Source organism: Orbicella franksi, chromosome 3 (assembly GCF_964199315.1).
Source record: "Orbicella franksi chromosome 3, jaOrbFran1.1, whole genome shotgun sequence".
Taxonomy (NCBI): Eukaryota; Metazoa; Cnidaria; class Anthozoa; order Scleractinia; family Merulinidae; genus Orbicella; species Orbicella franksi.
Window position 1 is genome coordinate 2,329,342 of NC_138147.1, and position 14,012 is coordinate 2,343,353.

General features: G+C 37.4%; 1 long non-coding RNA gene across 1 annotated transcript; it reads left to right on the plus strand.

The window, feature by feature from the left end:
- Positions 1-58: 58 nt before the first annotated feature.
- Positions 59-13,278, plus strand: LOC145480634 (uncharacterized). Its single transcript, XR_014048528.1, has 2 exons — positions 59-1,796; positions 9,907-13,278. It is a non-coding gene; the product is annotated as an uncharacterized LOC145480634 (long non-coding RNA).
- Positions 13,279-14,012: the final 734 nt, after the last annotated feature.

Genomic DNA, 14,012 nt, shown 5'->3' on the forward strand with positions numbered 1-14,012 from the left:
TCGACGCTTTTGCGCATAGTTTTCGCTGTTCTTTTAACTGTTGACTTCGATATTTCGAGTGCTTTGCTTCAAGTTCTGTTGCTGCGATCTTTCAGTGTTTCAATTCCCGTTTTAGCGCTGTCCTTCCTCGACGCAATTCCAAGTTCACAGAAAGTGAGCCGTGGATGCATAGCAAAAGAAGTCCATTCATAACACGGATGATATATGCAAATGGAAACAATTTCTTATTTAAATTCTCCCATACATTAAAGGTACTGTGTTTCTTGAATTTGTAAAGACAGGAATATGCTCGCCCGTGTGGCGAATCTTCGTTTGGAAGCGAACGGACTGAAAATGCTCGCCAACCTTCAGCGTGTGTGTGCTTCGAGTTACGCCCTTGTAAGCCGTAAGTTTTCAACCGCCTAGATGTTTTTCGATGCAGTCGAAACAGAGAATTTATTCGATGCATGTTTACTTGTTCCATTGTGAGAAATTCTCTTGCTATCTGGTTTGAAAACCAAGGTGTTTTCCTTTGAATTATCGCTGTTAAACGTTTCACTCTGGCCATGTGGTTGTCTAAGCCGTTCGTTTCTGCCATGTTCAACATGGTCAGTCGAGACGAACATGTTTTCAGGTTATGTCGAGTACCCGCCGTGCAGATCGATTTGGATAAGTTTTCCTCTCTCGAAAACTACACTGCAGTTAAATGTTCTGGATAAAAAATAAACTATAGTTATGTATTTTACAAAATATGGTTGAAAATGCTCAGCCGAGAACCTGTACGATTTCAAATTGACGTCGCCTTCGTCGTGTTGTGTTATTTTGAATCTTGTCGGTGAAGTTGCAGTCGAAGACCACATGTACCAAAACACAGAATGATTACAAATACAATAAGAGTCCCAAAATACAGAAGTCGGTTTTAAAATAGCCTCATTTTTCTTTTCGCTTGATTGTATACTTTTTCCAGCCCAGCGTTTTTTAGCATGCTCTCAAGTTACACCGTTTTTAGGTCTAAAGGCTTGGAGGGTTCGGCCGCTCGCGCTGACTCACAACGGAAGGTTGGACTGCTTTTATTTTAGTTCAAACAATATCTGACATTTGAAGTATGTTGCATCATTTCTCGTAGTACGTTAAACACGATTGTAAATTGGAACTGTTTTCCATAATTGAAGAATATATTCATGAGTTTTAGGCGGTCAAAATCGAAACGTTTGTTGAACTTTGAAAAGTGACTTTCGCTTAACGAGCATTGCCTGTTGTGAGCCTTTGAAATATGGGCAATTCACATCGAACTGATTCGAAGTGTTATCTCGTTTGCCAATGAATTATTTTCTTTAGTTCATTCTGCTGTGTTTATGTCAGATATTAACAGTAGATACTCCTTTAAGCTCTTTTTGCCATTTTCTTAGTAAAATGCTTGCCTTATCAACGAACGATGGCGAAAAGAATTCGCAATAGGACAACTAATTAGCTTGGCAAACAAGGCTGTTTCTAAAAGTCCTATCACAGTATGACTTGGCCAACTCGTGAAAATACTTTGTCCCTTGTTACTCGGATGTAATTCTTTCCGAAGCGGAATTAAAATTCATTCCGACTGCTTCCTTCATTGACAAATACTAAATAACTTTTTGAATTGCCAAAAGCAATTCGACTTATGGCGCCATAGTGAAGTGGTCATGAGAAAGGCGGGCGGCTTCCTTTGTTTTGAAGTTATTTCAGTTCAGGCAAGGAAAAGTGACTTCGGATGCTCGCAAAGTGTATGCAGTTTTGTGGAGAGAAAATGCAGAATCTTCCTTTTGCCCTGCTTCTGTATTATGGTAATAAGATGAATATTTTACTGCGTTAACATATTTATGAATTCGCTATATCATGACTCTTAAGCTAATTCAGCGCGAAGGGACGAGCGAATTCGCGTGCTGTCGTTGTTACATTACGCGCGCATTTCTGTGCGGATGTTATTTCTCGAGAAAATGCCGACGCCAGTAGCAAGTTTATGAAGGTAAAGCTCTATTCCTGTTCATAACATTAGCAATCAATCGCACAAAAGGTATTGAAAGCGTCTGAAATATCAGACATTCGGCCGATGGGTTTGATACGAATTAGCGAGACTTCTATCTCGCTTTTTTCCCCTCTAATCTTAAGTTGTTCCCGCACGATTCGCGCGAATATTGCCCGCTAAGGAAGTGAGATGTCAGGGAAACGAAGGCATTTAGAAAATTGCTCTCCGAGCTATTTGTTCTAGAATGTGTTGACAGGTCGATGGCCCAAAAACGTTTGGGCGTGATGACCATACACGTGTAAGTACAAACCACACATGTCGATCAATTTTACAGAAAAGTGATTAGATTTTTTTTTTCACCGAGCGACCTTAGTCAAGTGTTTTAAGAGTATTACGAGTAAACTTGGAAAATACGCGCGACATTGAACTTTTTACGTGTCCCATATGTATACAGTGCGAACAAGACCTTTTGTTGATGGAAATAATTGAAATATTCGACGTATGCCCCGGGGAAATATATCTATATCTTGTTGGTGCTTGTGCAGAATGGCGACATTGTCTTTGTTATTATGACAGCGTGGTTTTTGATTCACGAGCTTCGAAAAAAGGACATTGTCCACCTTTATTTTGGTTTAAAATAACTTTAATTCGGCGCAGAGTGTTTTCAAGATGTCGGCTCGATTGTTCTTTGCAATGCGCATGTCAGTGTTTTTAATTACTTTACTCCAGAAAGGCACGTAAAGGCCTTCCGAAATTAAAAATGTACTCCTTATGGAAAGGTCTGATTAAGTAAGCAAATAGCCTTTTCTCTTTCTTGATCCATGTTAGTTTTCCATAAAGGCGGAAGCCCATTTTTTGGCGATTATTTGGCTTCGTGCAAAATTAATTTGTTCGCCTGGCATTAGAGCATTTCGCAAGCGAGTGACAATCTCGAAACTTGTCGTAATTTTGAGATGAGTCTTGGCTCATGTTGTCATGTTTAGCGCTCGAGAGAAAGGCCAGAAAGAAACCGCAAACCAGAGACTTCACAGAGAATTAATCAGTTAATTTCCTGAAGTCATAAGACCTAAACGGTGATGATATTTGCGAAAGCGACTTTCGACTTTGTTTATGGCAATTTCGTTTGCCCTGGAGGCATTTAGGAAGAAGCTTTTATGTCCTTAAACAATAGGTTTCTTGCGAATTCGCTTTTGAAAGTGCTTCCTTGAGAAAGGTTTTTAATGGTTCCCTACTATGTTTGAACGAAGCAAAATTTTGCTTCCCACTGCGTTGAAAGGAAAGACATTTCCCGCCTGTACAGCGCATAAAAGAACTTTGGACTGTTCATGTCGCTTTTCACCAGAATTAAATATAGTTGTTTTCTCTGTTTTCTTGGCGACTCATAATTGATATTTGTTCTTGAAACAGCAGTAGGTGATTCCACATTGTGTAATTCCAATTGCTTTCCCCCTTAAATTAAAATAAGCACTGGCTAAAATGAGTCGATCTTTTGGACGAAAGACGTCGGTCAAACATCTGCGTCTCATGCGATTTTCTCCGCCAGAATACGATGTTGTTTTTCTCTCGTGCGAAGGAGTGCAATCAATGTTTGCTTTCTTCAGCAAAGCATTCCTTGATAGACAATGGCTTTTAAAGTGTATTTTGCTTGTGTGAGCTGAGTAAATAGCGCGGATGAGCAGTGTTCTCAAATTTAATGCGTATGCTAAAGAATTAAGCAAGGCGAGCTTATGGTTGGTTTCGATTAAAAATGACACTGCTTTCATTGGCTGGGTCCTATTTTATGGTCGGTTTATGTGATTGTTATTTTGCGGACAACGGCATAGGGCGAACAAAGTGAAGCGAAATGATGTTTGTAGTTGGCACTGAAGTTGACCTCGGACAGAGTCGTATGCCAATATGAAATTGAAGTGCTTTTAAAAGATAATAATTGCGGCCAAAAAAATGCACGCAAGGTGTTTAACATATGACGGACCATGTAAAAATTAATTGTTTTTTTTTTTGTTATTTCCTCTAGCCCCCAAAATACAAGATTCAATTAAGTAAAGGGAGCCAGAAGTCGGAACAAAGGCCACTAAGTAGCCAGCTCGATTGAAGAAATGACTTTAAAAGCTCTGTTACGGAGGTTTTTAGTTGCTAAACCATGAAACAAAAGAGGCTTTCGTTAACAGATTCTCTCGTATTATTGTTCCAAGAGTTGTCCCGATTCTTTTGTTGGTGATTTTGTTTACTCAAAGAAAAGGCTGTTCCTTATTGCTTAATCCAGGGATTTTCTGAGGAATAAAAGCATCTTTTGATAATGACCGAAGACCTGTTGAGCGAAAATGCGTACCGTCTAGCTAAGATTTAAGCTGCATTTTAATTTAGTATTAGCATCGCCAAGCAAACGAGATCTGAATATTTCACCGACCACAAACCAATTATTCGTAACCCAAACCTATATGCAAAATGACACGAATTTCCATTGCAGAAGAAGTGCAAAATTTGAAAGTTATGACAGAATGTTGATTAATAAGTTTATTCCAATATATGTACAACTTTAAGCAAATGTTGTGATCATTTTGGTTTCCCTGAATGAAAGAACTCCTGTCGAGCGCCAAGCTGCCATTTTGTTGTAAGTACTCGCTAACATGTCTTTGCTCTACAAAACTCAACGAGAAATGATAGCTAAAAACTCTCGGGCTTAAACCTTGATTTGTTCAGTAAGAATACTAACCTTCTGCCGCAATTGTACCCGTTTGATTCACGGTTTATTTTTAATGCCGTGGAAGAGTATTCGAAGCCGGCCATGTTTTCATGTCTTAAATGCACTTTTGCTTTTGGGTTTCGAAACTCAAGAAGCGTCTTAGCCCAGTCGTACATTGTACTAGTAAGGCAACACGCAACACTAATTTTCTGTTTACTTTAAAACAGAAATTTATACCCACGTCTTCTATTACTAGTAATTTCGTCAAATCTGTGTATATTGTATTTCATGTGTACGTAGTCATATGCATGCAAACGCCAGAACTGCCGAAGTTCTGTTTCAATTGTTGTAGCTATTTTGTAACTTTAAGAAATTGTAGGCTTGTGGGATGATCAATCTACGTTTGACTCCTCTCTAGAAACTTTTCTAAAATTCGCTTGCGTTCGTGTGGAGGCTAAGTTACTCTTCATTGCTTGCTAGAGTTAATACGAGTAAAGTTCGTGTTTCAACTGGTGTAGATATTTTGAAATATTATGAATTTGTAGACTTGTGCAATCAATTTAAGTTTTGCTCCTCACTAGAAACGTTTGAAAAATTCGTTCATGTGGAGGCTTAATTACTCTTTATTGCTTGCTAGAGTTAAGAAAGTAGAGCTAGGAAAACGTTTTCGTGTTTCAGTTGTTGTACGGCGTAGTTTGAAACATAAAATTGTAGGGTTGTTGGACCAATTTAAGTTTTACTCCTCACTAGAAACTTTTTTAAAATTCGCTCTTGCTCATATGGAGGTTAGATTGCTCTTTTTTGCTTGCTAGAGCTAGAGTTCAGGGGAGTAGAGAGAGTTTGGGAAAGGTTTTCGTGTTGCTCAGAAATTAAGACGCGTTCATTTTTGTAAATAGCAGGTGTGTTTGTGTATTGCTGAGTAGGCGAGGTAAAACGCTTCGTTAGAGTCTTTCTGTCTACGATCTCATTAAATATTACACGTATTTGTGTGTTTAGCTGTATGTGTTAAACTTTACTTGATTTCATATGTTCGAGTCCAAGTCTGCCACCCTTTATCACTTGGCTATGCTTTTTAAAGAACCTCATTGTTCAGTTACGTTTTGTAAGAAAATGAGACTTTGACCATGTAATTGGGAACGAAAATCAATACCTTAGTGCCGTTTACAAAATCAGCAGACTTCTGATGTTAAGTATAAAATCGAATATTCCCTAAAATTTGTCGGTTTACTTTGGGAAACATTTCAGAAAATTTGTGCCAACTGGTATTTATTTAATTCTCCTTTTAAGGTCGTTAAGTCAAAGAAAAACTGTTAGTACAGCAGTTATAACTTGGAATAATGAAAACTTTGAATAATTCAGGCAAGTGTGAATTTGGAAGAGCAGACAGCAGTTGCGGCCGTGCGTGTGTCATAATCAGTAATAATAAAGTTGTCATATTGTACACTTCCTCTGGGAAACAAAGTCATCTCGAAAATAATACGACTATTAAATTATGTTTGTCTTCTACGCTTATAGAAAGATTCCTGTCGTGAAATTGCTTCACAGCATGAAATGCAAAACTCGCTATGAGGTAGCAAAAATCATGCAAGATTAAGATTGTTTATGTTTCCTTCTTTATTTCTTTTTTAAAGAGAAGTTGTTGTGGTTTGATTGCGTTGGAGTGAAGAAAAAATGGTAGCTGCCATCAGTTTTAATGGAAGCATGAAAGTAAAGTGTTTTAGTTTATAGTTCAAACTTCTCGCTTAATAAGTAAGGTGTTCTGTAGCCTGAATTTAAAGGTAAACAGCAGAAAGGCATAGAATGATATAATATTGAAATTATTTCTCCGTCCATGGCTTGTGAAGCTATTTTGTCGAGTTTTGAATTAGGTCGCCCACACGACAAAGAGCTTGTAAACTTAAAAACAAATAAATTTCTTTTTAAGAAATTAAAACTGTCACATTGTGACATTTTTGTGTATGATTTTAATCTTCTTATATGTATTTTTGATAGCTTCAAAATTGATCGTGGACGGATTTTATTTCTTGGCAATGTTGGCCTAATTCCAGCAAAATTAATTGCTGATAACAGACTCTAATATCTCTTTCGTTTTTCTGAAATTTAACGTATTTTGCGAATTGCATGTTATGTTATAAACTCGTGTTTGAATATCTTGTAACAAAATTCGTATACTTGTCACGTAAAGATTCATAGTTCGTTGTTTTATGAGTGATGTAGTGAGAGCTTTGATAGTTATTTGGAGAGAAAAATACAAACAATACAGGCAGTGTTTAATTCGTTTGCTTTTCTCTTGACATCCTGACTACTGCCTTATAGTTGTTCTTGTCCTTTACTGACTCACTTTTATTATGCTAAATGTCAAACTCGAAAGAGTGTGATTTAAAGTCTTCTTTATTCTTTTGTAAATCCTTTGTTTGGACGAACAAAGGACTTTCGCCACGAACGCATCACAAACCGTTTTATTTGCCCATGTTGGAAACTTCACTTTTCGAGACAGGTTTAAACCACAACAGAAGAAAAAACCATTGTGTATCTACTGCTCAGATCGAAACTAGAACTTGAAAGCACTTTGCTTTGTGTCTTTCAGAGGTTTCGATTTAATCTGAAAAACTGTTTCAAAAGTCTGGTACACAATTAAGTCAGAGAATTATTTGCATCCCTAAGGATATCAGTTTTATCACATCGCTGGGATCAAAACCAGGACGTATAAACTGCGATAGTGGTCTGTTAGCGATATATCTCCGAGTACATTCATTAATATTCCTGTTTTTCACCTTGAATAACGGAGACCTCGGACAATCAGGAACAACATTGCCAAGGTCTTGTTTAGTTTCCGTAGTGATGCACGTCAGGATATAACATAAGCTTATCAAAAAACGTGCTAAAATCCTCCAGTGTTCTGCTTTTCGAGCTAATATTTGAGATTATGGAAATTAACTTTTAGCAGTGAAATTACTAAATGTTTGTTTAGCTTGCATGGATATTTCCTCCGAAAATGCGAGAGCCACCTTAAAACCCATGTTTAGCTTTAAAGTATGTTTTATTTCGCCGTGTCGATGAGAGTTATTGTTATTGTTATCGCGCAAATGATGCCGCCGTAGATTTTAATTTTCCTTTCAAATTATGCCTGTTTAGAGGCTATTCTAGACACCAGAATTATCTCTTAGTAGTAATTACGGCTTCTTGTTTTCCAGCCCGCCCAGCCGAAGTAATTATTGTATTTTCAGGGGGAAGAGATATCATTTTAAGTCGCTATCATTTCACATAAACAGTCATTTGAATACAGAATTGAAGTTCTTAAAGCAAGCATTTTCCTTCGCTTGTTCTGGAGCTGAAAACAAGCCAAATAAAAGACTAGAAAGCGCGTAGAATTAAAAATCTTATTCTTTGTTTGTATATCAATTTTTCTGTCTTTAAATTATTTCAAACCTCCTTGGCGGTGCAATTTAATTTACCGTTTTAGTAAATTTGACAACGTACTTTAAAAGATCACGCATGTAGCGGCACAAAGGTATTTTAAGATGTGACGAACTTACTGGAATATTTTTAACCCACAATTTTGAAAGTGAAAATGTTTTCGCCTGAATTTTAAGCGAAAAAAAAAAATCGTTTTCCTACTTCCGTCAAAAGAGACATCGCTGAGAACTGATTGACTTTAAGCTTAAGGCCTCGAGGTTAGGGTGTGAACAAGAATGGCGGTTAACAAATTTTTGCACCAAATCATTTTTATGTGTCCACTAAGATGCAGAAACATTAACAAGACTACAGCGATTTACACGGTTAGGAAAACAAATTATCACCGAGTTCGTACTGAAAATTATACTCAGTTTATTGCATATCATTTGGACTATGTAACAAGTTTTTCTGGGAGATTTCGGCTGAAATTCTTGGGTCTCGTAAATTCACTTGTTATTTCTTCCATCTTTTTAGTCGTCTCCTCGCCTTGGTTCAAGGTTCCTCACTGAATTCGTCGACCAACTCCCATTTCAACAAGTCTAGGGCATCTACAATCTTTTTTTATACACTGTAAAATAGAAAATAGATAGTTAGGACCGAAAATGATATGCATAAGAGTCATGCAGTGGGCTCCAGTCCTGCGATTTGAAAATCAAGGTTTTCTTAGACCTAAACGTCTGCGAAGATTTCCTAATTTTATAACTTATTTTAACTTGAATAAACCCTGCCATGGGTGCTTAAAACAATTTTCCTAGGCATTAATTTTGACTCGAAAAGCGCGCGAACATGGCGTTGAATACAGCCGTGTTTGACACGGAGAAAATGATGTAAAATAACTTTAGTAAAAATAGGTTTTCGGAATATTTAAAGCCTGTAAGCTTACGGGTACCTTAGAAAATATTTTGCTGAATATTGATTGGCATAGAAGCTCAATTGATTTAGTTCCACCCATGGTTCATTGGGTGTTTTGTCATGAATTGTCATCCCGTGTTAGTTTTGTGCTTGACCGTGGTTGCCAAGTTGTGTTCCCACAGTCATTGCCAGTGAGCTGTTGTAGTTTAATTTATGTGATTGCCATTATTATATAGTACCTTGTGTCGTTGTTTCTTTGTTTTTCATCGGCGTGTAGTTCTTACACTATTGAGATTAAGCATGTTAATTTATTTCCTTGATATGAGTTTCATTGTGGAGTCCTATGCACATAGCGTTGTTGTTTCTACAGGGCCTATAGGCCGTCTCTCCTAAGCGGTCAGCCGTATACCATTCCTATTGTATTTCTCGGTTTCTTTTGTATGGCAAGCTGATTTTTTCCCATTAGGAGTGTTACCGTTTCTGGTTGCTAGAATGACCCTTAAAAAATTAATTTTCCAGTTCGTACCAGGTTTTCTCGTATCTTTAACCTGGTTAAATCATGGCTTCGTGGCGATCGCTAGAATTACTTGATTGTATCGTTCACACAGAAGTCCCTCTCGGGGCCTCTCTACACGACTCTAGAGTCTGGTTTCTGTCTTGGAAGTTGGTTTTGTGTCGAATGATATTTAATCTGGCCCGGGATAGAGCGATTTCAGTTATAGAACCTATCAAGTGTTCGCCTGAGTCTTATTTATTCCAACTGCAGCTATTCCATTGATCACACTCTGCAAACCAGCCAATGCTCACTTGTTTTGAATATAAAATTATCCTATATGTATTATGTAGAGTCATTTATTTCTAGGTCCCTGTCCACTTTAGGTCTTTCTTCACTCCTTTGAAGCATGTGTTAAACTGATTTGTTCCCTTCTTCTTCTAGGATTTGTGCTTAACAGAACCAAGAATTTACAGAAGAAGTCAAGCAAGACAACGTCGACGCCCTTTAAGTTTTATACAGTTAACCCTTTACGTCCTACGTTTAGCATTTAAATTCTCTCAACTGTACCTATAGATTTTCTTTCATTTCTACTTGATGTATTTAGTTGTTAATCAATGCTATTTTCTAGGGATGATCAGCTCCCTCTTTCTCATGTCCCACTGCTTAAATGTGTTGTAGAACGGTGCGAAGAAAACAGAATTCGATCGCTACTCAGGTTAAAAGGATTAGGATGTTTTAAGGTCGCCTTCTTAGTGTTTCTAACATGACTAAACTTACAAAGTGCCTAGCTCCCAGTTGGCTTGATAGTTGAGTTGGTTGAGCACTGCACCGGTATCGCTGAGGTCATGCTTCGTGACTAAACAGTGTTTGCATCAGCTAGAAAAGTTTATTAAAAAGACTTCAATGGAAGATAAGCAAGAGAAAACGTAAAGCCTAAATTTAACGTAGGTTTTACTCAGTCCTTGCTTGTTGTTTCGCAGCATTATTATTTGACAGTTACTTTTTGGGCCGTTTGGCGGGTTAACCCTATTGAAACCCTCGTGTGGCGCTTATGCACAAACCTTTTTTTTTAAACATATATATTTTCAGCTTTGCTAGTAACGGGAGATGTCACGTTTCAAAAGTTAATTATAATACCACCAGTTTGACAGTTTTTGTTTTAATTCTTCGAGTTGTTGACAGAAAGACGGCAATATTTATAAGTGTCAGAGATAAAATCTAGCGGTTATTGCTGGTGTTACTTTTTTTTGGTTCTGTCAGAGAGGTGAACTCGCCATTTTCTCGCTTTACAGGCGTGTAGTAATTATCTTATGGCCATGGACCAAGGAAGTTTGAATTTAAAAAGCGTCTTCTATGTTTTTTTTTTTTTTTAACCTCATTTTCACGAATTTGCAACATCATACGATTTTTTTCTCATGTAGAATTTTGTCTACAAATATTGAATCAAGATAGTTGGCGGTTTTCATCGTTATCTCCAGTTCTTCACAAGAACATATGCCTACTTTGTTTTCTGCTCATATCATAACTCATAACTCATATCTCATTGGTAATTCAGCTACTTATACTTATGTTTGCATATGTTGCTAAGTAAATACATAACGGTTTCTATTTCTTAACTAGTTTGTTGATCCTTTCTTCTCTTAACAAGATTCGGTGTGGTATAATTGCCATTTGCAACAGTTTAATTTTCACTCTTTACAGCATTGTTTTAAAAAACCATTTTAATGCCATCTGCCTTCGCGGGCGTTAGTAATTTAACGTTAGCGTGTAAATTCTTCCCCATTTGTTATAGCATTGTTGAAACGTTCTGAAATGGTTTCTTTCTTTCGTTGTAAGGCAGTTTTTAAAGTATTTTTGTTTTACCTACTTCAATTAATAAAGCGACTTCAACTTTGTTTTACTGAATTTTGGACCCATTCAGTTAACGCAGTATACTCCTTAAGTTTACGTGTCGTCGTGTTAATGCCCCAGGTAACATTAATGGCCTCCACAAACCGCAATTAAAATGTTTTTCAAAACAACCATGTCCAACGCGTTGGGTAACGGTAAACAATAATTAAACACGCAAAATATTTAAGTACACGTAGAGAGGCAAGGCAAAAGTAAATTAAGAAATTGCGACTGCCTTTATGTGTCCTTATGACTGCCTTTATCTGTCCTTATTTGACGTTTGTGGTGCCGTTGACATTACAACACTGGCAAACTTTGCCTTTTCAAATTTTCAAGGCAATTAACACTCATTACATGAGCGGTTTAATAGCTTACCGCGGGGACCTGCTCTTTGGTAAATGCCCATTGAACCATACTGAAAACTTGCTTTTTCACTCGTTTTGAGATAAGTACATTACAATCCGTCACAAGTATTTCTTTTGAACACTTCACTGTCCGGCAGTTTTACTAGCTAGTAAATAATATTTTCAAAAATTTTGCAAACAAGCGTGTTGAAACTTAGAAAACACTGCAGTCATCAACAGTTTACAGAGTACGCTGTCGACGACTTGATTAAATTTTAACAAGAGTACCTGTTATTTAACTAAGTTATACTACCAGGTTTTCTCCACTAACACTCCCAAAACATGTTGAAACACATGCGTCATACTGATAAATTATGAAAAAGGGTTTAGGAACGCTTGCTTCATTTCCATTCATTACATGTTTACATTTGATGTCGCCGCGCTGTCGTCCGCCTGTTAGCGGTTTACTTGTAATTGCTTTGATGAAATAAAACGTTGCTCTTTTCAGTCTAAGCTCTTGTTCATAAATTATTTCTGAGATGTGGTTGTCATTGTTTTTAGCAAGGGATAGTACTGGATCTCACCGTGAAAGAGTTTAAAACAGGTGGACAACTTAAGTTAAAGATTCACCTGTTCCAAGTTGTATATGATAATGCTGAGATCTTTGATAAAAAGATCGTTTACTATTGATTTTTTCTTGTATTATTTAAAGGATGCGTCTAAGAGTTTACAGGCTATGTACAGAGGCGAATAGATTAGTTAGTCAAGATTAGTTCGGAAATTGGGAATAATGATTGTCAAACCCAACCAGTTTGGCGCCAAATTGCTCTGTTATCCCTCCGTTAATGTAAATGCAAAACCAAAACAAAGCGATGAAAAAGTGGCGTATCTATATACACGAACAGTCGCTATTTCTCGTAGTTTCAACTGCTTCAGAGAATTTAACATCTCGTGCTGTTACGGTTGCAATTAAAATTTTTATTATCATTATTTTCAAACATGTTGACCATGATTTCAATCCACGGTATTATAATTAGTTTACTGCCTTTGGTGTTTACCAAACGGAGATCCCAAGTAAATTTGTTTAATGTGCCGACCACTAGGAATGGCAGAGTTTCCTGCTTATGTACGTCGGCATTTTCCCCGCCAGATTCTCTTAATTTTTTCATTTCTATCATTGTAAAACTTTTCACCTGAATCGCCACAGGTTCTTCATCTTTTACGAAGACACAAAAGTTCTGCCATTTGTTCATTTGAATGACAATGCTGTGTCCGACTACAAAATGACGTAGAACGTGGGGATTTTCTAACCTGGGTTGTTCGAGAGGTGGGTAACGCTATCCATCGGATAAATCCCTAAATAGCAGATAGCATTGTTTGTTTTGTTAACACTTATCCACGGGATAGTGATTTATCCGGTGGATAGCGTTACCCAACCTTTAAACAACTGGGGCCAGAAGAAAAGTGGACCGTTTACAGGACGTTTCTGGCTGTTACGCTCCTCGCAGACAACGCCCCGGGTACTGATCAATCTATAGGTGGTGGGTGTACTTTTCCGAAAAAAAAAAACAAAACAAAATCCCCAAACCATTCTATAGAACACAAAACCTTCGATATATTTATTTTCACTTATTTTGTTTTCACTGTGGTCCAACAAAAGGCACACAACGTGTACATGTGGCTACCTGTTTAGTCCGAACTTCCAAGTTGGGCAAGCATGCGATCCATTTGTTTGAAACAATGCGTCGCTGGCTTTAAATAAAAGAAGAAGAGATGAGAATAAGCTTCTCAAAGCTTTTGGATAAGTTATCGCACTGTAGGTGGACTAAAATTCTTACCGAGGCAATATCAGCAACTGGAACCACTTAGGCATTTGAGCAAAGGGAGAAGGCATCTTAATTTTGTGTTGGTGTCCTGTGTATATGCTGGGTGTGCTGCATAATACAGGCGAAATAGGCCAGCCTCCAGCATTTTCGAGGCCATCGAAATTGATGTTGCATGGTGACGAGAAATCTGATAACTTTACTGTAAGTTGTGTTCCTTAAAGTATGTTTTCATATCTTTTGCAGTTTTGCAGTGGTTTCCTTCATTTTGACATGCTCCGAATAAAATATAATAGCCAAAGGCTCGCATGCAAACAAAAACAAAGGTGTGGCTAACTAGGGCCCTTTAACAGTTTCCCTTTTCATCAGAGAGTTGAAACTCTGAACATGCAAAGTAACTCAATTTTTGCAAAAGTATTTGTATAATTTTCCTTCACACTCTATATGCAAATTCGTTTTCACACCTTCATTGACTTGCAGAATTTGTACT